This window comes from Stomoxys calcitrans, chromosome 2 (assembly GCF_963082655.1).
Source record: "Stomoxys calcitrans chromosome 2, idStoCalc2.1, whole genome shotgun sequence".
Classification (NCBI taxonomy): Eukaryota; Metazoa; Arthropoda; class Insecta; order Diptera; family Muscidae; genus Stomoxys; species Stomoxys calcitrans.
Genome location: NC_081553.1, coordinates 232,054,865 through 232,078,352, shown reverse-complemented (window position 1 = coordinate 232,078,352; position 23,488 = coordinate 232,054,865).

The window sequence follows — 23,488 nt, the reverse complement described above, 5'->3', positions numbered from 1 at the left end:
TTCAATGCATTCGCATCAAGTAGCCCAAATGACCAAAACGTAATTATCTCAAATATATTCATAATTAGTACTCGTTTGTTGAAACAATAGCCTCGCAATCTGTTGTGACCCAAATTGAAAAGGACCTTCCAATCATTCATTCATAATTAGATTTATCTGCAAAACTGAGCATTAAATGATGTATGTGGTTGCCCTCTGCGCCGTTTTGTTATATTTATTGGTAAAATATTTGTGTTAATCAGTGAGAGAGAGAGAGAAATCAAAAGTAAAATATGAATGTAATCCTTTGCCTACTTTGGGAATTATCATCATCGCCCATCAATCATAACGCAATGCATACTTTATGGCTTTGGCAAATGTTGGTCTACATGCTCTGCCGTTTGTTTTATTTGTATATCGACTACGTCTAGCCCCGTGGGGCTACCACCACATAGTCCCACCCCCTCTCGGGACCACACTCTATCAATTAGAGCTCATGGGAAAAATGTCAGTGTCAATTTGTTCCAATGAAGCTTCGATGTTGATCAGCTTCTCGAATGTTTGTTCAACTAATGAATGCAATCTAAACGCTTATGCTGTGTAACATTAGCACTTCAGCACCCTCTAAATGCGACAGTAGGTGGGTGGTTGTTTGGTAGAGACTAAGCGTTTGTTAGATTCTGTCGCATAGATAGAGGCAGGGGGGGGGGGGGGATATAGTGGATACGCTTCATATGTTCCTAGGAATGTATGAATAAGTGTCTAATATTTACATATCATTATTCATAATTTCTATTAGAGAAAACAAACATTACAGATGTGGCTTTAGTAAAACTAACACTTGTCTTAGCCGCCGAGTCCCCACTTACGATTTTCCCTTCGCCAAATATAGAAAGGGAAGAAATAAAAATATTCCACATTGGCGTAGAAAAGGGTAGGTCAATGTCACACAATTAGATAAGATTTTAAGGTTAGTTTCAGATGGCTTGTAGTGGCTAAGACCCTAAATCGGAGGATTGACCTATATGGCAGCTATATCCAAATCTGAACCGATCTGGACCAAATTGACGAAGGATGTCGAGGGGCCTAACACAACTCACTGTCCCAAATTTCAACAAAATTGGATGATAAATATGGCTTTTATGGGCCTAAGACCCTAAATCGGCGGATCGGTCTATATGGCAGCTATATCCAAATCTGGACCGATCTGAGCCAAATTGACGAAGAATGTCGAAGGGCCTAACACAACTCACTGTCCCAAATTTCAGCAAAATCGTATAATAAATGTGGCTTTTATGGGCCTAAGACCCAAAATCGGCCGATCGGTCTACATGGGGGCTATATCAAGATATAGTCCAATATAGCCCATCTTCGAATTTAACCTGCTTATGGACAAACAAAGAATTTGTGCAAAGTTTCGGCTCAATATCTCTATTTTCAAAGACTTGACTTGACACGGTTATGGGAAGTCGCAACAAAACCCTTTGTGCCTAATTTCAGCCAAGTCGGATGAAAATTGATATAGACCCTTTTCAATCCCCAACGACCTATTTACATCCATAAGAAGTATCATGGCAAAATTTCAAGCGTATAGCTTTTTTACCTTCAAACGCTACCGTGATTTCAACAGACAGTCAAATGGAAGGACGCGCATGGGTAGATCGACTCAGAATGTAGAGACGATCAAGAACATATATTATCAATAGGCAATAAGATTAATTTTTCGAGGTGTTACAAACGGTATGGGGAGTATATCCCCCTACTAAGGAATGGGTATAATAATTAATAATTTTATTGAGAAATTCTTTCAAAATAAAATTCCAACAAAAATTAACATTTTCTTTCAAAATTAGAGCAAATTTTGCTCCAAAGACTACGGTAGGCATTGCCAATATCCCATTGTCCACGCCCATGCCTTTTACCGAATTCCATTAAAAATGGAAGGATGGAAGATAAATGACACTCTTGGCATTAACGATGACATAAAAACTTGAATTTCTGTTTCTCTTTCATTATCTCAATTAACTAAAAGTGGGTTGTGTTGCTGCTGATGCTTGATGCCTATGAAGAAAAGGAGTGGCTTCTGTGGTTACTCCTCCCGTTCTTTCTCCCACTATGGCATCCTAATTATTTTCGAATGCAAAGAATGTGAAGACAAAAAAAAAACAACGAACAAAAAGAACTCATTGTCATTTTCCAATCATTTTTCATTTCCATTAACAAGTTTTCATCAGTTTTCTTTCTTTTTCGATTTCTTTTCCTTCAACAAATGTAATGGCAATGAATGCCATTGTAGACAAAGGACAAATTTACTTCAATAACACATCCTCTTCTAGGCAACGACACCACATACTCACACACATTCGTGGCAACAAATGTTTCCATCTACTTTTAGTGAATTTTTTGGGACTAGTGCAGCAAGAACTAAAGCAAAAGGAGGACGAAAAAAAACAGTGGCAGAATGGAAATGGAATGGTAATAACAGTAACCAACAAAGTATAAAACCACTTTGTGAGATTATATTTGTTTTAACATTAACTCTGCCACCATCATTGGTGGCCCAATGCGAGTGCCACGGCTCCCAAGAGGTTCTTTTTTTTTGGAAACTTTTCCCCAGCAATATTCAATGATTGGCAATACACTGTGAAATAAGGCCAAATGTAATGGGATTCTAAGGTCGTACTAACATTTTATGGATATTTTCTTGCATGCATTTGAGTGGATGTGCCAATTGGAAATGCTTCGCAGGCCCAGTTGTTGGAAAAGGTTTGCAAAAACTATTTTCCAATTTGTTCTTCGATGTCATTTTAGACACTATTTTGTTAGTTTTCTTTTACTTAAAATATTAGAGTATCTTCACAAAATGTGCCAAATCTTGAGAGAAAACCTCACGGAATGTTTATATGCGTGTGTGAGGGGTAATTGGTTTTTGGTGGTATACCAAAATTATCTACAAAATTTAATTTCATAGTTCATTTCAGTTTTTCTAAAATTATTTTTATGTTTGTTCTACAACAAGCAGCGTTAGATGGTTAAATTTGTTTATTTTTATTATATCCACCACCGAAGGATGGGGGTATATTCACTTTGTCATTCCGTTGGCAAAACATCAAAATATCCATTTCCGACCCTATATATATTCTGGATCACCGTAAATTTCTAAGACGATCTAGCAATGTCCGTCCGTCTATCCGTCCATCCGTCTGTCTGTCCGTCCGTCCGTCCATCTGTCTGTTAAAATCACGCTACAATCTTTAAAAATAGAGGTATGGAGCTGAAACTTTGCACAGATTCTTTTTTTAAACCCTCCACCATAGGATGGTGATATACTAGTTTCGTCATTCTGTCTGTAAATACTCGAAATATTCGTCTGTGACCCTATAAAGTATATATTTTTTTGATCGTCGTGACAGCTTATGTCGATTTAGCCATCCGTCCGTCCGTCCATTCATCTGTCCGTCCGTCTGTCTGTCGAAAGCACGCTTACTTTCGAAGGAGTAAAGCAAGCCGGTTGAAATTTTGCACAAATATTTTTTACTAGTGTAGGTCAGTTGGTATTGTAAATGGGCCATATCGGTCCATATTTTGAAACAGCTGCCATATAAAACGATTTTGGGTCTTGCCTTCTTGAGCCTCTAGAGGGCGCAATTCTTATCTGAATTGAATGAAATTTTGCACGAAGTATTGTGTTATGATATCTAACCACTGTGCCAAGTATGGTTCAAATCGGTCAATAACATGATATAGTTGTCATATAAACCGATCTGGGGACTTGACTTCTTGAGCTTCTAGAGGGCGCAATTCCTATCCGATTTGGCTGAAAATTTTAACAACTGTGCCAAATAAGGTTCAAATTGGTCAATAACTAGATACAGCTTCCATATAAACTGATCGTGGATATTGATTTCTTGAGACTCTAGAGGGCGCAATTCTTATCTGATTGGAATAAAATTTTGAACGAGTCTTTTTGGGTCTTTCCTTCTTGAGCCTCTAAAGGGCACAATTCCTATCCGATTGGGATGAAATTTTGCACGACGTATTTTGCCATGATATCCAACAACTGAACCAAGTATGGTTCAAATCGGTCTATAATCTGATATAGCTCCAATATAAACCGATCTTGGGTCTTGACTTCTTGAGCCTCTAGAGGGCGCAATTCTTAACCGATTGGAATAAAATGAAATTTTGCACGAAGTATTTTACTATGACTTTCAACAGCTGTGTCAAATAAGGTTCAAATCGGTCCGTAACCTGATATAGTTGTCATAAAAACCGATCTTGACTCTTGTCCTCTTGAGCCGCTAGAGGGCGCAATTCTTATCCGATTTTAATGAAATTTTGTATGAAGTATTTTATTATGACTTTCAACAGCTGTGCCAAATAAATTTAAAATCGGTTTATAACCTGATATTGCTGTCATATAAACCGATTTTGGGTCTTGACTTCTTGAGCCTCTAGAGGGCACAATTATTAGCCGATTGGAATGAAATTTTGCACGGGGAATCCTCTCGTGACCATCAATATACGTGTTTATTATGGTCTGAATCGGTCTATAGCCTGATACCGCTGCCATATAAATCGATCTCTCTATTTTACTTCTTGAGCCCCCAAAGAGCCCAATTCTTATCCGAATTGGCTGACATTTTACACAGGTTTCCAACATATAATTTAATTGTGGTCCGAACCGGGCCATATCTTCATATCGCTCTTATAGCAGAGCAAATCTTTTCTCTTATCGTCTTTTTGCCTAAGAAGAGATGCCGGGAAAAGAACTCGACAAATGCGATACATGGTGGAGGGTATATAAGATATGACCCGGCCGAACTTGGCACGCTTTGAAGTTGAAGTTTGAAGATGGGTTATATCGGATTATATCTTGATATAGCCCCAAATATAGACGGATTCGCCGATTAAGGGTTTAGGCCCATAAAAGCCACATTTATTATCCGGCCAGTCGCTATACCCCCTTAATTTGACCCAGATCGGTTGAGATTTGGATATAGCTGCCATATTACCTTATAACCTTACATCGAGAAATCGTTCTCTTGATTTAAGGTCTGGGACCTATAAAATGCGCATTTATTGGCCGACTGTGGTAAAATTTGGGACAGTGAGTTGTGTTTAGCCCTTTGACATCCTTTTTCAATCTATCTCAGATCGGTCCAGATGTGGATATAGCTGCCAAATAGACCGATCCTCTGATTTATGGTCTTAGGCCCATAAAGGCCACATTTATTAACTGATTTTGCTGAAATTTGGAACAGGGTGTCATGTTAGGCCCTTCGATATCCTTCGTCAATTTGGTCCAGATCGGTCGAGATTTGGATATAGCTGCCATATAGACCGATCCTTCGATTCAGGGTCTTAGGCCCATAAAAGCCACATTTATTATACGATTTTGCTGCAATTTGGGACAGTGAGTTGTGTTAGGCCCTTCGACATCCTTTGTCATTTTGGCTCAGATCGGTCCAGATTTGGATATAGCTGTCATATAGACCGATCCTTCTGTTTAGGGTCTAAGGCCCATAAAAGGAGCATTTATTGTCCGATGTCGCCGAAATTTGGGATATTCGGTTAAGTTAAACCCCTTGACATAGTTCTGCATTATGGCCCAGATCGGTCAAGATTTGGATATAGCTGCCACGTAGACCGATATCTCGATTTAAAGTCTTGGCCCTCAAAAGACGCATTTATAATCCGATTTAACTGAAATTTGACACATTGACTTATGTTAGGCTTTTCGACATTCATATTGTATATGGTTCAGATCGGTTTAGATATAGCTACTAAAAAGACCAACATTTTGTTATACATAATTGAACAATGACTTGTACTTATTATTATTTGGTCCAAATCGGATCATATTTCGATATAACTGCTTCGATATAACTGCTAGGTATGAAATTTTCACCGGATTTTGATGAAAGGTGGTTTACGTGTCTACCCGAGGTGGTGGGTATCCAAAGTTCGGCCCGGCCGAACTTAACGCCTTTTTACTTGTTATTGTATTATTACTGAAAATCGGACGAGCATATATATGGGAGCTATATCGAGATCTGTACTGATTGCTATGAAATTTACCAGTAGTGTCGGGACTTATAAGAAATCCTTCCTGTCAAATTTCGAGAGAGTTGGTTGACAAACGATCATTTTATTGCATTATTACTGAAAATCGGACGAACATATATATGGGAGCTATATCCAGATCTGAACCGATTTTTTCTAATTTCAATAGGTTTCGTTTCTAGGCCGAAAAACATGCCTGTACCAAATTTTAAGACGATCGGATGAAAACTGCGACCTGTACTTTGTACACAAATTAACACGGACCGACGGACAGACAGACAGACGAATCAGAAAGTGATTCTGAGTCGATCGGTATATTTATTATTGGGTCTATTTCTCCTCCTTTTGGGTGTTACAAACAAATTCACCAAGTTATAATACCCTGTACCACAGTAGTGATGTAGGGTATAACAACAGCTCCCTTCCATGGCTGTGACATTAAAACTCTCCAGGCATCCAGTTAAGCCATAGCAGAATAGTCATTGTCCTTAAGTGGTGACTTATAAGATCTCTTTGCTACATTTTATATATTCGAACAATTCAAAGCTTCGTTGTAGCCTCTTTAGATTCCCATGAATTCATATCTGCTATTTTGACTATACACAAAAAAAAACTCTTTGAGTGTATTTTGTAAAATTATTCCACATCATTGTCATAAATTCAGTATACAGTTCAGTTATTATATTATTCACACATTTAAATACTTCATATAGAAAATTTATTTATTATCGTGATTGATAATTTCCATGAATCATGGCTGTAAATGTGTGATGCCTAACAATGCCATTGCTATTGGATTTTATTCATGGCTGGGATATACAAAGCAGGATGTTCGTCGAATCAACGTCGCCCTCCAACACTAAACCATGAAATATGATGTTGATGTTGATGACGATGACGATGAGGAGAATGAGGATGATGATGATGAGGACGAAGATGGTGATGGTATTGTTGTTGCTTCCTGGATGACTTGTCAGTAGCAAAGAAACCCCAAGAATTTCCTTCGACTAGTAAGTGAAAGAATGACAGACATGCTGTTGGCCCTCTTACAAATACAAATTCATCACATTGCTTGTCCCCGTGTCAACCTTTCAGGCCTCTGGCCACAAATCATCGGATGTTGAGTGCAGAGAATATGGAAACGATACAAAATCCCTGTCAAGTTCCTGAATGGGACGATTGTAAAACATATTGAAATTGGTTAACAAATTATTTTTATCTATGAAACTACCAAATATTAAATTTTGCTTCTATTTTTTTGTGCACATCTTGTGGTATTTCATGTTCTGGAGATATTTCTAGCCACATTGGAAATTGGAATGGAATGGAATGATTGCCAGATCCTTTTTTTTTGTGGTTTGCGTTTCTTTTCTTTGTCACACTATTTCTCTGGATATTGTGCGGTGGACAGTTGTGACAAGTGTCATCATAAGTTACATGATGAAATTACTTTGATAAGCAGCAACTATGAACATGGATGGACTAGTTTTCCTCTTCACTTGTAATTCTAAGAAATTTTGATAAATGTTCTGACAGTTTTCAAGACAGAATAAAAACTAATCAAATTATGGATAAATTGCCATGTAAGTGAAGCATTTCTTAGAAAAAAAAAATGTTTCTAATAAAGAATATAATCTGATGTGGTTTGCGAGATAGAGAGAGTAATCGTGAAGAAGGGTCATTAAAATAACGTTAGGCTAGAGGAAGTTGTAAGGGTAGGGGAAATTGAGTCTAAGACCATCTTTAGGGAATTTTTAGGCTAAATCGGTCCATAACCTAGTATAACTCCTATATAAACCGACTGCCAATCATTATCCGATTTGGGTGAAATTTTAAACATTCCATGTATCTCCTATGTATTTGGAAACGTCATTCAAAGAACTTGTTAAATGCCATCCATGGGAGAATGTATGTGAGATTCGGCCAGGCCAAACTTAACTCGCTTTTACTTGTTGGAAATAGTTTTAGCTTTAAGCATTTTTAAGCTGGTGCCCAGATGATCAAACAAATCTGAGCCATGGGTCCTTCTCTGATCCATATTAATTGATTCGTTTAGACCATGGCTGAATAACATTCCACCAAGGAACAGGGGCAAACTTCTCACATATCAATGTGAGTGCAGTCCAATTCAAGTATAAGCTCAATGATAAGGGGCCTCCTTTTTATAGCCGAATCCGAACAGCGTGCCGCAGTGCGACACCTCTTTGAAGTGAAGTTTTACATGGCATAGTACCTCACAAATGTTGTAAAAATATATGGACCATTTTGCGATAATGGTGAATATAGGCCACGTATGAACCACGAGCTGTATGACGACGATAGCATAGTTACACGCATCAAAATACAACGGGTGCGTTGGCTAGGTCATGTTGTCAGAATGGATGAAGAAGCTCCTGCAAAGAAGTCTTTTGAAGGCAAACCAAAATCCCGATGGAAAGATCAAGTGGTGGGAGACACCTCGAAACTTGGTGTCAGAGATTTTGGAATGAGCGCAGAAGATCGATGCGCTTGGAACGCTATTCTACGTTCGGCTAGTGGATCAAATATTCTATCATAGCCAATTAATGTAAAAGTAAGTTTGGTCTCAGTTCAGTATGTTGATACAATTTAATGGCTGGTAATTAGTGACGGCGGATAAGTATGTTCGACATGGCGACAGACATATTTAACACCAGACCTTTTGTGTGTGTGTGTGTTTTCGCCATCATCTGTCTGCTGGTGGAGATTTTTCAAATCTGAATGGATAATTGCACAACAATGAAGGTGAAATTCTTGAATTCAATGCCCGCTGTTTTGATTTTTCTGCTGCTCCGCCGCCATCATTGTCCTGCAAGTTGGCTGACAACGACAATGGTCGTTGCTAGTACACACATGTAAGTTAAGGATGTACCACAAACAAATAAAATATAACTTTAGTCAGGTTCTTTTGGAGGATGTGCGGTTCCTGCTGCCTGCGAACTGGCAATGAGAGTTGGCCCGTGTGTCGGTCTGCCTGTATATCTATCTGTTGGATTTATTTAATCGTAAGCAGAGCAATTGAAATGAATGGATGGGTCTAACCACAGCAGCGCACCGACACGAAGCAATGAATATGAACGGAAACGGAAACAGAGTTGTGGCAAAAAAAAAAAGTGCATGAGTATATAATAATGTTTTGCCCACTCTTAACCCAGCCCCTCGCTACGCCCACACACACACAGAAAGCCACAAACAATAAACGACGGTGTGCAGTTAGCAATGAATCTTGGTAAACTGCGTGCACGTGCGTACTATCGAGCGGATGCAGAATGTTTGCCTTGAAATAAAGTCAACAGGAGCAACAGCAGACTTCAATACTAAAGCATAAAGAGTATAGTTCTGGCTTCAAGCTTTTGAAATGAAGGCGATTCCACAATAAATGAGCCAAATCAAAACAAGATTTGTTAAGATTTCTAAATATTTTATAAACATTTAATATTGACTGCTGCTTCTAGGGTTAACAGATCCAAAAAAGGAGATTCTACTTTGATACAATAGCATTGATAAACCATGCAACCTTTCTATAGCTGTTAAAATTGTTAATCTTATATACAGGGTGGCTGATGAATATTGCTACAATGATGAATATTGCTACATTTTTTTTTCGGTGTATGGAATACATTTTTCTTTTATTCATGTTAAATTAAATTATTAAATTAATTATTAAATTATTATTAATTAAATTAATTAATTAATTAATTAAATTAATTATTAAATTATTATTATTAAATAGAAAAAAAGTTATTACATTTTTTTTTGGTAGCGGCTTTCATCAGCCACCCTGTATAACCAGTAAGGAAGGGCAAAAGTCGGGCGGTGCTGACTGTATAATACCCTACACCAACCCTATAAGTACAATGTGGGGCTATATCCAACCCTAAACCAATTTTGAGGGACCTCGGCAGATGTTTTCAGATGGGTTATTAAACAATCCGTATCACATTTCGAGCATATGTTCAAACTTTAATAACTACGGTTGACAACATTATTTTGAGCCAGCTTCTCAGATATTGTGGTAGCCGTCGAGGAAAGCGTTGTGCAAAATTTTGGGAAGATTGGTCAATAAATGCGATTGCAGAGGCTCCTGGAGTGAAAATTGGGCGATTTACATATATGACAGCTATATCTAAATTTAAGTCGTTTTCTATGAAATTCACCATAAATATCGAGAGTCAAAAAAAATCCTTCTGCCAAATTTCGAGAGAATCGGTTAACAAATAACAATTTTATTGCATTATTTCTGCAAATCGGACGAACATATATATGGGAGCTATATCCAAATCTGAACCGATTTCAAGCAAACTTCTTAGATATTTTGATAGTCGTCGAGGATGGCGTTGTACAAAGTTTTAGGAAGATTGGTTAATTAATGCGCTAAGAATGGTTCTGGGAGTGAAAATCGGGCTATATATATATGAGAGCTATATTTAAATTCGAACCGATTTCTTTGAAACTCACCAATAGTGCGGAGAGTCATAAGAAAATCCTTCCTGTTAAATTTCTAGAGAATCGGTTAACAAATGACCTTTTTGTTGCATTATTACTGCAAATCGGACGAACATATATATGGGAGCTATATCCAAATCTAAACCGATTTCAAGCAAACTTCTCAGATATTGTGGTAGTCGTCGAAGAAGTCGCTCTACAAAATTTTGGGCAGATGGGTCAATAAATGTGCTTGTAATGGCTCTACGAGTGAATATCGGGCGATATATATTAATATGAGAGCTATATCTAAATCTGAACCGATTTCTTGGAAATTCCCCAATAGTGCCGAGAGTCAAAAGAAACCCCTCCCTGCTAAATTTCTAGAGAATCGGTTAACAAATGTACTTTTTATTGCATTATTACTGCAAATCGGACGAACATATATATGGGAGCTATATCCAAATCTGATCCGATTTTTTCCAATTTCAATAGGCTTCGTCTCTAGGCCGAAAAACATGCCCACACCAAATTTGACCACACTCGGATGAAAATTGCGACCTGTAGTTGGCACACAAATTAACATGTACAAACGGACAGACACACGGACAGACAAACAGACAGACGGACATGGCTTAATCGAATCAGAAAGTGATTCTGAGTCGATCGGTGTATTTATCAATGGGTCTATCTCTCTTCTTTTTGGGTGTTACAAACAAATGCACTAAGTTATAATACCCTGTACCACAGTAATGATGTAGGGTATAAAAATCAATTGTTGTTTGTTTGTAGGTTTGTTTGTTTGAGTGTTTGTGACTCAAAAACGGCTGAACAGATTTTGTTAAAATTTTCACAGATGATGCATAATGATCCCGTGTTGAAAATTGGGTACTTTTTATATCTGGTGTTTTCAGAAACATCAGATCTCGGAGATGGGCGGGAAATTTTGTGTGCTCTCTTATAGTAACCTACAAACAAAAATTTGATATCCAAATTTTGGATGGGTTACCAAGGGGGCGCCCCACCCCCAAAACCTACCAAACATATATATATATATATACACCAATCACGACAATATTGGACTCAAATGAAAAGTATTTTAGATTAGAAAACGTATCTGATATCCAATTGTCGCACCAAGTGTTTGGGGGACCGCCCCAACCCCTAAAACCCCCCTAAATCGGACATATTTACCGACCATAGCAATATGAGACTCAAATGAAAGGTATTTTCGAGTAAAATACGAATCTGATATCCAAGTTTGGGACAAAGTTTCTGGGGGTTCACCCCTTTCCCTAAAACACCCCCCCCCCCCCCAACAGGATTTATTTACTGACCATCGCAGTATGGGGCTTAAATTAAAGGTATTTGAGTGTAGAATAAGAATCTTATATCCAGATGTGGGACCAAGTGTTTGAGGCGCCGCCCATCCCCGAGAACATCCCCCACAGAAGACAAATTTACGACCATACCAATATGGGGCTCAAATGAAAAGTCTTTGGAAGTAAAGCAAAAATCTGATATCAATGTTCGGAAAAATGTTTATAGGGCCGCCCCACCCCCATAACACCACCCAAATAGGAAGTATTTGCTGACCATTGCAATATGAGGCTCAAATAAGAGATTTTTTTTAGAGTATAACACGAATCTGATATACATTTTCAAAGCCAAGTCACTGAGTGGCCGCCCCATCTCCCAAACCGAACATGTTTGCCGACTATGGAAAAATGGGGCTCAAATGAAAGGTATTTGGGAGTAGACCATGAATCTGACATCAACATTCGGGACCAACTGTCTAGGGGACGTCCCACCACCATAACAACACCCAAATAGGACCACCATAGCAACCCCCAAGACAATTTGGGTCTTAAAGAGAGTGGAGCCCGCTATTGACAGTTTTTAGGGCCCATACCTCTGATATCCAATTTTTAGACCAATTTAGCGAAACCTATACTGATCTCCTTCTTACTACCTTTCAGTTATAGCCTTTTCTTCTCACGATATGGATCTCCCCTTAGGATTTTCTTCGTCCTACCCAACGTTTTGCTGTTTCATAATGTTGCATGCGTTCTTAGCCCACGTCCTTAACTCGGACTGCGTCGACCCGAAAGGCTTCGGGTTAACCAAGTTTATTGACGGCAATCCTCTGGCCTTCACTGTCAAATCGTCTGCTTTTTCTTTCCCCCTTACTCCGCTATGGCTCGGCATCCAAACGATGCGGGTCGTACTATTCTCTGAGAAGGCGTTAACCTCCTTCCCACACTCCAAGGTTGTTCATTATCTTACCGTTCTGGTTGTTATTGCCCTAATGGCTAGTTTACTGTCCGTAAAGATGTTCACACTCAACGTCTTCGCTCGAAAACTACACCACCGAACGCATTCCGTGTTCGCTTGGATTTCTGCCTGCAGGACCGTATTATGGTCAGGCAGTCTAAAACAGTTATCACTTCCCGGTTTTTCAATGTAGACCAGGCCCACACAAGCTTTGATCCATCCGTGTAACATAATCTTCTAGATGGCAAAACTAGGGTTCTGTCCAATCCAAAACTGTGCTTCTGGCAGCAGCGCCTCGCTCGACCTCAAATTTAATCTTATGTATCTGATCGGAAACCTCTTCCATTCTTTCTGTTTTTTCTATATATTCACCTCGATTATACCGAGGTGACTCCTATCCTCTATCCAAGACTAAGCCAATGGCAGCAGTGCCTCGCACTCAACTTCAACGATCGGAAACCTCTTCCCTTCCTTCCAGGTTTCCTACCGACGCCTCGCTTATACCACGATGGTATGAGGTGCTCCCATCCTCATACCATTCTCCCATCGCACAATGGCTACCTCACACATAATCTGCATGTCCATGGGTCGGATATCTAGAATAGTCTCCAGTGCCCTAGTGGGGGTGGTCTTAATCACTCCGCCTATGCCAAGACAACATTTTCTCTGAACCTTATGTTGCACTTTTTCTTCATAGCAGTCCACCAAACTAGTGAGGCGTAAGTAAGTATTGGTCTAACCACTTTCCTGTAGAGCCAGTAGACTATCCTCAGATTTAGGCCCCATTTCGAGCTTACGGCACGTCTACGTAGTGTCCAACATCTGTGATCCTTCTCGGGTAGCTCCTTCCAATTCAGTTTCTTGTCCAAGATCACACCTAAGTGTTTGACCTTGTCAGATATCGAAATCCTCAAATTGCCCCACTTTTGTCTTCCTCGAGAATAGATTTCGGTCTTTTCTGCGTTAACATTGAGACCCCTTGGTCTAGCCCAGTCGTATGCCATCTGCAAGATCTTTTGTACAACTGGGTCGGATCCTTACCCGTTAGAGGTATTATAACATCGTCTGCGTAGAAGACGAATTTAAATCTCTCCTCAATCAGCAGCCGTCATAAATACAGGCCAGTTTGTGCAAAATTTCAAAAGCCGATCTTTACTCCTTCAAAAAATAGCGTGCTTTTCATAGACAGACGGACGGACGGACATGGCTTGGACGATTTTTTCGAGGTGTTACCAACGGAATGACGAAATTAGTATACCCCCATCCTATAGTGGAGGGTATATCAAATAAAAACATATTAAGTTCAGCGCGGGTCGAATCTTGGGAGCCCACCACAATGGATTCTGTTAGTAATGTCCTCCAATTAATCTCCCATCCTACGGTAGGTATAATCATACAATAATTTCTACACTATCTACATTTACTCAACATAAAATTCCATGCTTGTTTTGCATGGATGGAATTGCTCTATAAAACGCAAAATTAAATTACCCAACCTCCGTACGCAGTTCTGTTTGTATGAAAATAATATGCAAAGATACCAACAACAAAAAAAAACCTGAGCTCACATACATTTTTATTCACAACAATAAACGGATGCACGTTCGCATCCTTGCCATGCACACATACAAGCGAACTTACGCACTCACTCACATGTGTGAATGTAAGAGAGCGTCATGGCTTCGCTTAAATATGAAGACGGAAGTGAACGGTTGCGGCATGTAACGCATTTAATTATTTTATTTATTCCCGCAAATGTGTGACAATAACGTTTCTCATCTCAATGCCAGCGATGAATGGAGCGAGTAAGCAAGCGTAAGCTTTGGATATTTATCCCATTCGTATTTGTTATTCATTTGGTGTTTTGGCAGTTGTTTGTCAGTTCCACAAACGGCACAAAATGAGTGAGAAAACAAAAGGACACTGGAACAGTGGGAACTGGAGACGCAGTCAGCTACATGCATGAACTCCCATACACATGCCATACTTTTACAAAATGCAGCATACAAATAAATAATAACCTGCTCAAACAGGCGCAAAAGCATCGCAGCAAGTAAAAACATACTAAGTTCGGCCGGAGCGAATCCTGGAAACCCACCATCATCGATACTGATAAAAGTTTACACAAAATAAATTAAGTTGAAGGCCATAATTTTACTCTGCCAAACCACGAAAAAACAAGTAATAAAAAGGCGTTAAGTTCAGCCGGGCCGAACTTTAGATACCCACCACCTTGGGTATATATGTAAACCACCTTTCATCAAAATCCGGTGAAAACTGCATACCTTATGTCTCATAGCAGTTACATCGAAATATGTTCCGACTTGGACCAAATACTAATAAGTACAAATCATTGTTCAATTGTGTATAACAAAATATTGGTCTTTTAAGTATATTTAAAAATAAACCGATTTGAACCATATACAACATGGATGTCGAAAAGCCTAACATAAGTCAATGTGTCAAATATCAGTTAAATCGGATTATAAATGCTCCTTTTTTGGGGCCAAGACTTTAAATAGAGATATCGGTCTATATGGCAGCTATATTCAAATCTGGACCGATCTGGGGCAAATTGAAGAAGAACGTCGAAGAGCCTGACACAACTAACTGTCCTAAATTTCAGCGAAATCGGACAATAAATGCGCCCTTTATGGTTCCAGAACCTAAAACTTAGAGATCGGTCTATATGGCAGCTATATCTAAATCTACACCGATCTGAGTGAAATTGAAGAAGGTTGTCGAAAAGCCCAACATAACTCACTGTCCCAAATTGCGGCGACATCGGACAATAAATGCACTGTTTTTGACCTCAGACCCTAAATCGGAGGATCGGTCTATATGGCAGCTATATCCAAATCTGGACCGATCTGAGCTAAATTGACGAAGAATGTCGAAGGGCCTAAGACAACTCACTATCCCAAATTTCAGCAAAATCGGAAAATAAATGCTCCTTTTATGGACCTAAGACCCTAAATCGGAGGATCGGTCTATATGGCAGCTATATCCAAATCTGGACCGATCTCAACCAAATTGACGAAGAATATCGAAGGGCCTAAGACAACTCACTATTCCAAATTTGAGCAAAATCCGATAATAAATGTGAATTTTATGGACCTAGGACCCTAAATTGGAGGATCGGTCCATATGGCAGTTATATCCAAATCTGGACCAATCTGAAAGAAGGTTGTCGAAAGGCCCAACACAACTCACTGTCCCAAATTTTAGCAAAATCGGATAATAAATGTGGCTTTTATGGGCCTAAGAGCCTAAATCGGAGGATCGGTCTATATGGCAGCTATATCGAAATCTAGACCGATCTGAGCCAAATTGGTGAGGGATATCGAAGGACTTAACACAACTCACTGTCCCAAATTTTAGCCAAATCGGATAATAAATGTGACTTATATGGGCCTAAGAACCTAAATCGGAGGATCGGCCTATATGGCAGCTATATCCAAATCTGAACCGATCTAGACCAAATTGACGGACATGTCTTGATCGTCTTAGATTCTTTCGCTGATCAAGAATATATATACTTTATAGGGTCGGCAATGGATATTTCGATGTGTTGCAAACGGAATGACGAAATGAATATACCCCCATTCTTCGGTGGTGTATATAAAAACAAATAAAAAGGCATTAGGTACGGCCGGGCGGCACTTTGGATACCCGCTCCTCGGGTATATATCTAAACTTCATTTCGTCACAATCCGGTGAAAATCACTTGAGCACCCAAATTCGACACGGACATTGAGAGGTCTAATATATATGTCACTATTCAATTTTATAGATATATTCAATTTTGGCAGATATATCCTATTATAAACCGATCTGAACCATATTAAGGTCGGACATCGTGAGGCTCAGAAAAAATCAATGCTTCAATTTTCAGCGAAATCGGGTAATAAATAAAGCTTTTATGTGCTTCAGTCTCCTTATTGGCAGAGCGGTCTATATGGCAGCTATATCAAAATATAGTCCGATCTGAACCATATTTAAGTCGGATGTTGGAAGACTTAAAACTGAGCGCTATTCAAAATCGGATAAAAAATAAAGCTTCTATGGCCTTCAAAACCTTTAGCGGGAGATCGGTCTATTACCCTACTGTCTATTTCAAATTTCAGCGAAATCGGGTAACAAATAAAGCTTTTATGGGCGTCAGTACCCTTATCGGCAGACCGGTTTATATGACAGCTATATCTTAATATAGTCCGATCTGTACCATATTTGGGTCGGATGTTGGAAGACTTAAAACTGAGCGCTATTAAAAATTTCAGCGAAATCGGATAAAAAATAAAGCTTTTATGGCTTTCAGACCCTTTATCGGGAGATCGGTCTATATGGCAGCTATATCTAATTATAGTCCGATCTAAACCATATTTGGGTCAGTCATTGGGAAGATTTTAGATACTCACTGTTTCAAATTTCAGCAAAATCGGATGAAAAATAAAGTTATTATGGGCATTAGACCCTTTATCGGAAAATCGGTCTATATAGCAGCTATATCCAAATATGGTCCGATTTGGCCCATTCAAGAACATAACCATCGTGCATTAAAAAGACGTATCTGTGCCAAATTTCAGCTCAATATCTCAATTTTTGAAGGCTCTATAGTGATTACAACAGACGGACAGACAGAAGGACAGACACTCGGACATCGTTTATCGTTTAGAATTTTACGACGATCCCAAAATATACATACTTTGTAGGGTCGGAAATTGATATTTGGATGTATTGCAAACAGAATGACTAAATGAATATACCCCCTATCCTATGGTGGTGGGTATAATAATAACAAAGTACTCATTATACATTTGAGCCACGAAATAGTGAAATTAGGCCAACAGTTAAATGAAAATATTACCCAATTTTATGTAACCCCCAATTTAATTTGAAAATTTTGAATTTACTAGAAGAAAATCTTAATTGACCCCAATGTCTGCTTGAAAAAAAACCCAAAAAAAAAAACGAGAAAGGCCCCAAAAAACGAAAAAGGTCCCAACAATTTTGTTGTTGTGCTTCATGTACCTGTTTGAGCATAGTTTCAATTTGACTTTGAGGTGCAATTTCATGAGTCGAACTATTGTACATACCGCCTTCATTAATGAGACTGCTGTCACCGTATTCCTCAGTCCTGGTCCATTTTTGACGTTTTTGTTCCAACAATTGAAGTGGCTCATGGGAAGATACCACTTCGAGTTAAGAGTTAACACTGCATCGAAAGAGAATCATAAACAATTACCTTTATTTACAAATTAAATATTCATAGCCACATGGTTTTCACCTATGATTCAGTTTCGACCTTCTTTGCGAAATTTGGCAGCGAATGAGTTTAACTTATTTGGTAATCTCTGCCTAATATCATAATAATCAGGTTAAATTTAAATAAAGCACCCATATATATTCATTGCCCATTTTTACAATTTTTATCGGATTTTCATAAAGTTCAGAACTCAGCAGCAACATGCTGTTAATGTGCTTTTATTCATTAATAGTTGCTGGCTTGGTCAAAAGCTATTTAAACCAATTATGAAATTTGAATCTGGATGACCTATTTCAATAGGTCTTTATTTCGCATCAAGCTTGCGAGTACAATGCGATTATCATTTTCAGCAGCTATTCTTTCACTTCATATAGCAATTGAGTTGTAATGAATTAGCGTTAATTAGTGATTACACGTTTGTAACCGACACTATTTGTTTTCAATGGTATCATCATCATATTTGACCAATACTAAAATGCATTATTCAATTATAAATAGTTGCCTAATTATATCATCGATTTGTTTGATAAATTCTATGCTGTGAATGAAAACAAACGCATCAATGGAAACGCAAAATGCAATAAAGCTACTATCGATGTCAAAGCCCTTTTAAGCTATTGAATAGATACTATTGCTAGAGATTATATCTAATTAACGGGCAAAATTTAATTTAGTATATGATAAAGATTATATGAATAGAAAACTATTGGCCATGTTTGAAAAAATGTATTTAACAAGATTTTTTGGGGGAAGCAATAGAAGAATTTAAAATATTTGGTTAGTTAGCCATTACAGAGGAGGTCACCGTAGCGCAGAGGTTCTAATCCCGGGGTGAACTCAGCGATGGTTATCCCCTTACCAATGTTGGCTACATTTGTGGGGTATCGCGGCATATTAAGACTCGTCATAAAAAGTGGGCCCCTTATCATTAAGCTTAAACTTTAATCGGACTGCACTCATTGATATGAGAGAAGTATCTCCTGTTCCTGAATGCAATGTTCATGGGATATTTAGTAGTAATTAGTATTCATTGCATAACATTTGTACCTCTAGCCGAACATAGAATTGATTTCTAAGCACCTTGATCTTCTAACCTATTTCTCCGAACTCTGATTCCCAGTTTCAAGATGTCTTTTTCCACCTTGTCTCTATTTCGGAGTTTTGATCTTCCATTTTTGCGTATTCTATTATGGTCGCTGGAGCTTCTTTGTTCATTTTGACAATATGATACAAATAACTATGCCATCTTCGTCATACAGCTCACTCAGCTCGTGGTACACGCCTTCTTTCTCTATCAACGTAGACTGGTCCATATACTTTACGAAGCATCATTTTTGTTTATTTGCTTGGTTTCAATGTTTGGTTTTTATACCCTGCACCATAGGATGCGGGTATACTAATTTTGACACCATTTGTAACACCTCGAAATATTCCTCTAATACCCCATAAAGAACACATACTCTTAATCATGGTGACATGTCGGTCTAGCCATGTCCGTCCGACAGACGGACGGACATGGCTAGACTTCTTGTCCAATTTGGTTGCAATATTGCATATGTCGTTTTGTTATGACTTCCAACAATTGTTCCAAGTATGGTCTAAATCGGGTCATAACCTAATAGAGCTGCCGTATTAACTGATCTCCAAATTTATCTCTCTGAGCCTTTGGAGAACGCAATTATTACTCGACTTGCCTGAAATTTTGGAGTTGATATATTTCTAGGACTCCTAACAGCCATGACAACAACGACCCATAGCGGTCAATAACTTGGTATAGCTCAGATATATTTGAAAAAGTCATTTAAAGAACTTGACATCTGCTATCCATGGTGGAGGGTTCTTAAGATTCCGCGTGGCTGAACTTAGCACACTTTTAATTGTGGTGAGCTACGCTATTAACGAGTGGTGAGCTACTAACCCAACATCCTAACCCAAGTTTTTATCGTTCTTAGAGTGAACTCGTTGCACATTTTAGCCCTCACTTTTAGTGGTTTTTAAGATACATATCCAGGTGTCACCGCAGGAAGTTTTGAGTTGAAAGAAGACCACGATAAGCCTGGACTTTGCCAAGTTGAAACCAATCAGAACCGTAGCTAGGTTTCCAACAACCCCAAGTCACGAATTTAAAATATCTCTCTTTAACTTTGTATGCTTACCTTGTACTGTAGCAACTTTAAAACAAATGAAAAACTTTAACCCCCTTCTCGCAAAAATGGTTCCCTATTTTGTTTCAACTTTCAAGGTTAACAAGTTGCAAAAATTGATTTACAAAAAATTCAAAACTTACAAATTCTAAATAAAATTACCTGTGCGGCCATTGCGAAGAGAGAAACATAATAAAATGATTAAAAAAGGGAAAAAATTTGAATAAATGGCAAACAAATTCTAATTCCCTGGACTTCCCATTATTCTGAATTAAAAACTTAGAATATGCTCCCAAGCCTATACGCCATTGGCCCCTAAACACAAAGCAACAAACAGGCCTACATTAATTATGGAAATATTGTCAGAAATTAAAATATTTCGGGTACGAATAGAGAAGTTGGTCTGACCACTTGATACTCATCCCTTCTGTGCCTCCATAGGGGGCAACACACACACACACACCTTTCTATGCAGCTCATTATACTCCATTTGGTGTTTATTATTTTGTGCTGGCATGGTTGATTTCTTTCTTTTTTTGATTTTGCTTTCTTTTGGGGCGCCCTCATTCCCAGCTCAATACTCCATTGCCTGGATCGGAAATGCCGGGAATGAAACAAAAAAAAAACCTTCATAATTGCTGGTTTCGTTTGTTTTCCTTTTATTTTTATTCGTAGACTTAAGTTTGGCCATTGTTTGCCGTTTGATTTCATGAACATTTGGCATCATGGCCTGCCGCCTTGTATTTGTGCTCATACAATGAAATGAAATGTGCTGGTGTTAGTGTGTGAGGGAGTGAGTGAGTCTCCGTGTATAGGGGTATGGCCATAGTCATTTAACTTTTCCGTATTTTATACGTTTCCTTTTTGAAAAGCGTTAAAATTTCCGTCTCATTTGTATGCAAAACAAACAAATGAGTAGCCAACAACACCAACAACAACAATAGTAAAAAAAAAAAAAAAACAAACACAAACAAATACTTGAGAAAAGTATGCCGACGTTTATTTATAACAACCAACCTACAACAAAGGCTTTGTGCACTCGTAAATATTAAAATAAACGTTTTCATTACGAGCTTCACACAAGAGTTGATAGACTAGATGATGGCTTATGAAATCTCAGGAGATTATCTAGAAAATTGTGTAAAGTTCGGATGGATCGAATCTTAATATCCTCCTCGGTGGTGAGGAATATTTTCCGTTTATCTTCTGTCTTTCCATATTTGTTCAATATAACATTTCAACAAAAAGCATCTGAACCAAGGATGTCGAAAATCCTAATAAAAGTCACTGTGTCAAATTTCAGTGAAATCAGATTATAAATGCGCCTTTTATTCGGCCAAGACTTTAAATCGAGATATCGGTCTACATGGCAGCTATATCCAAATCTGGACCGATTTGTTGCAAGTTGCGGAAAAATTTCGAAGAGCCTAACACAAAGCACTGTCCCAAATTTCGGCGAAATCGGACAATAAATGCGCCTTTTATGGGCCCAAAACCGTAAATCGGGAGATCGGTCTATACTGCAGCTATATTCAAATCTGGACCGATCTGTGCCATATTGCAGAAGGACGACGAAGAGGCTAACAAAACTCACTGTCTCAAATTTTAGCGACATCGGACAATAAATGCGCCTTTTATGATTTCAACGGACGGACGGAGAGACGAACAGACGGACGGACAGACGGACGGACAGACGGACGGACAGACGGACGGACAGACGGACGGACAGACGGACGGACAGACTGACGGACAGACGGATGGACAGACGGACGGACAGACGGGTGGACACACGGGCGTACAGACGATCGGACAGACGGACGGACATGACTAGATTTTTTTGATTTTTACGCTGATCAAAAATATATATCCTTTATAGGGTCGGAAATGGATATTTCGATGTGTTGCAAACGGACTGACTAAATAAATATACCTCCATCCTTCGGTGGTGGACATAAAAATTAATGCATTTATTAACATTCTATTGGTTGCCCAAAAAGTAATTGCGGATTTTTTAAAAGAAAGTAAATGCATTTTTAATAAAACTCAGAATGAACTTTAATCAAATATACATTTTTTACACTTTTTTTCAAAAGCAAGTTAAAAGTAACAGCTGATAACTGACAGAAGAAAGAATGCAATTACAGAGTCACAAGCTGTGAAAAAATTTGTCAACGCCGACTATATGAAAAATCCGCAATTACTTTTTGGGCAACCCTATATTTCTATACCCTACTCCACCACTGTGGTACAGGGTATTATAGATTTGTGCATTTGCTTGCAACGCTAAGAAGGAGAAGAGTTAGACCCATTGATAAGTATACCGATTGACTTAAATAGAATCACTTTCTGATTCGATTTAGCCATGTCCGTCTCTCCGCCTGTGAGTCCATGCATTCTTGTAATCAAAGTGAAGGTCATATTTGTTGTCCAATCATCACGAAAGTTTGCACATATTTCTTTTTTTGGCCCAAGGACGAACGTTACTGATTTTGATAAAAATCGGTTCAGATTTAGATATAGCTCCCATATATATCTTTCATCCCATATGGACTTTTAAGGCTGTAGAAGCCACAATTTTTTTTTTATCTTTACAAAATTTGGCATGGAGTGTTTAATTTGACGTCTCCATATGTGTGCGGAATTTCATAAAAATTGGTTCAGATTTAGATATAGCTCCCATTTATATCTTTCATCCGATATGGACTTTAAGGCTGTAGAATCCACAATTTTTTACCGATCTTTACAAAATTTGGCATGGGGTGTTTTATTTGACGTGTCCATATGTGTGCAGAATTTCATAAAAATCAGTCCAGATTTAGATATAGCTCCCATATATATGTACCGCCCGAGTTGCACTTAAATGGCCGTAGTAGCTACAATTTTCAACCGATCTGCACAAAATTTGGAACGAACTGTTTTGTTACTGACTTATCTGGAAAATTTCATCAAAATGGATTCAGATTTAGATGTAGCTCCCATATATATCTTTCATCCGATTTGAACTATTAAGGCTGTAGAAGCCACAATTATGGTCAAATCTTCACCAAATTTGACGTGGAGTCGTTTTTGTGAAGTTTCAATGTATGTGCAGATTTAGATATAACTCCCATATGGATCTTTCATCCGATTAAGGCTGTAGAAGCCACAATTTTGAGCCGATCTTTACAAAATTTTGCATGAGGTGCTTTATTTGACGTCCTCATATGTGTGCAAAATTTCATCAAAATCGGTTTAGATTTAGATATAGCTCCCAAATATATCGTTCATCGGATATGGCTTTTTAAAGCTGTAGAATCCCCAATTTTCGTCCGATTTT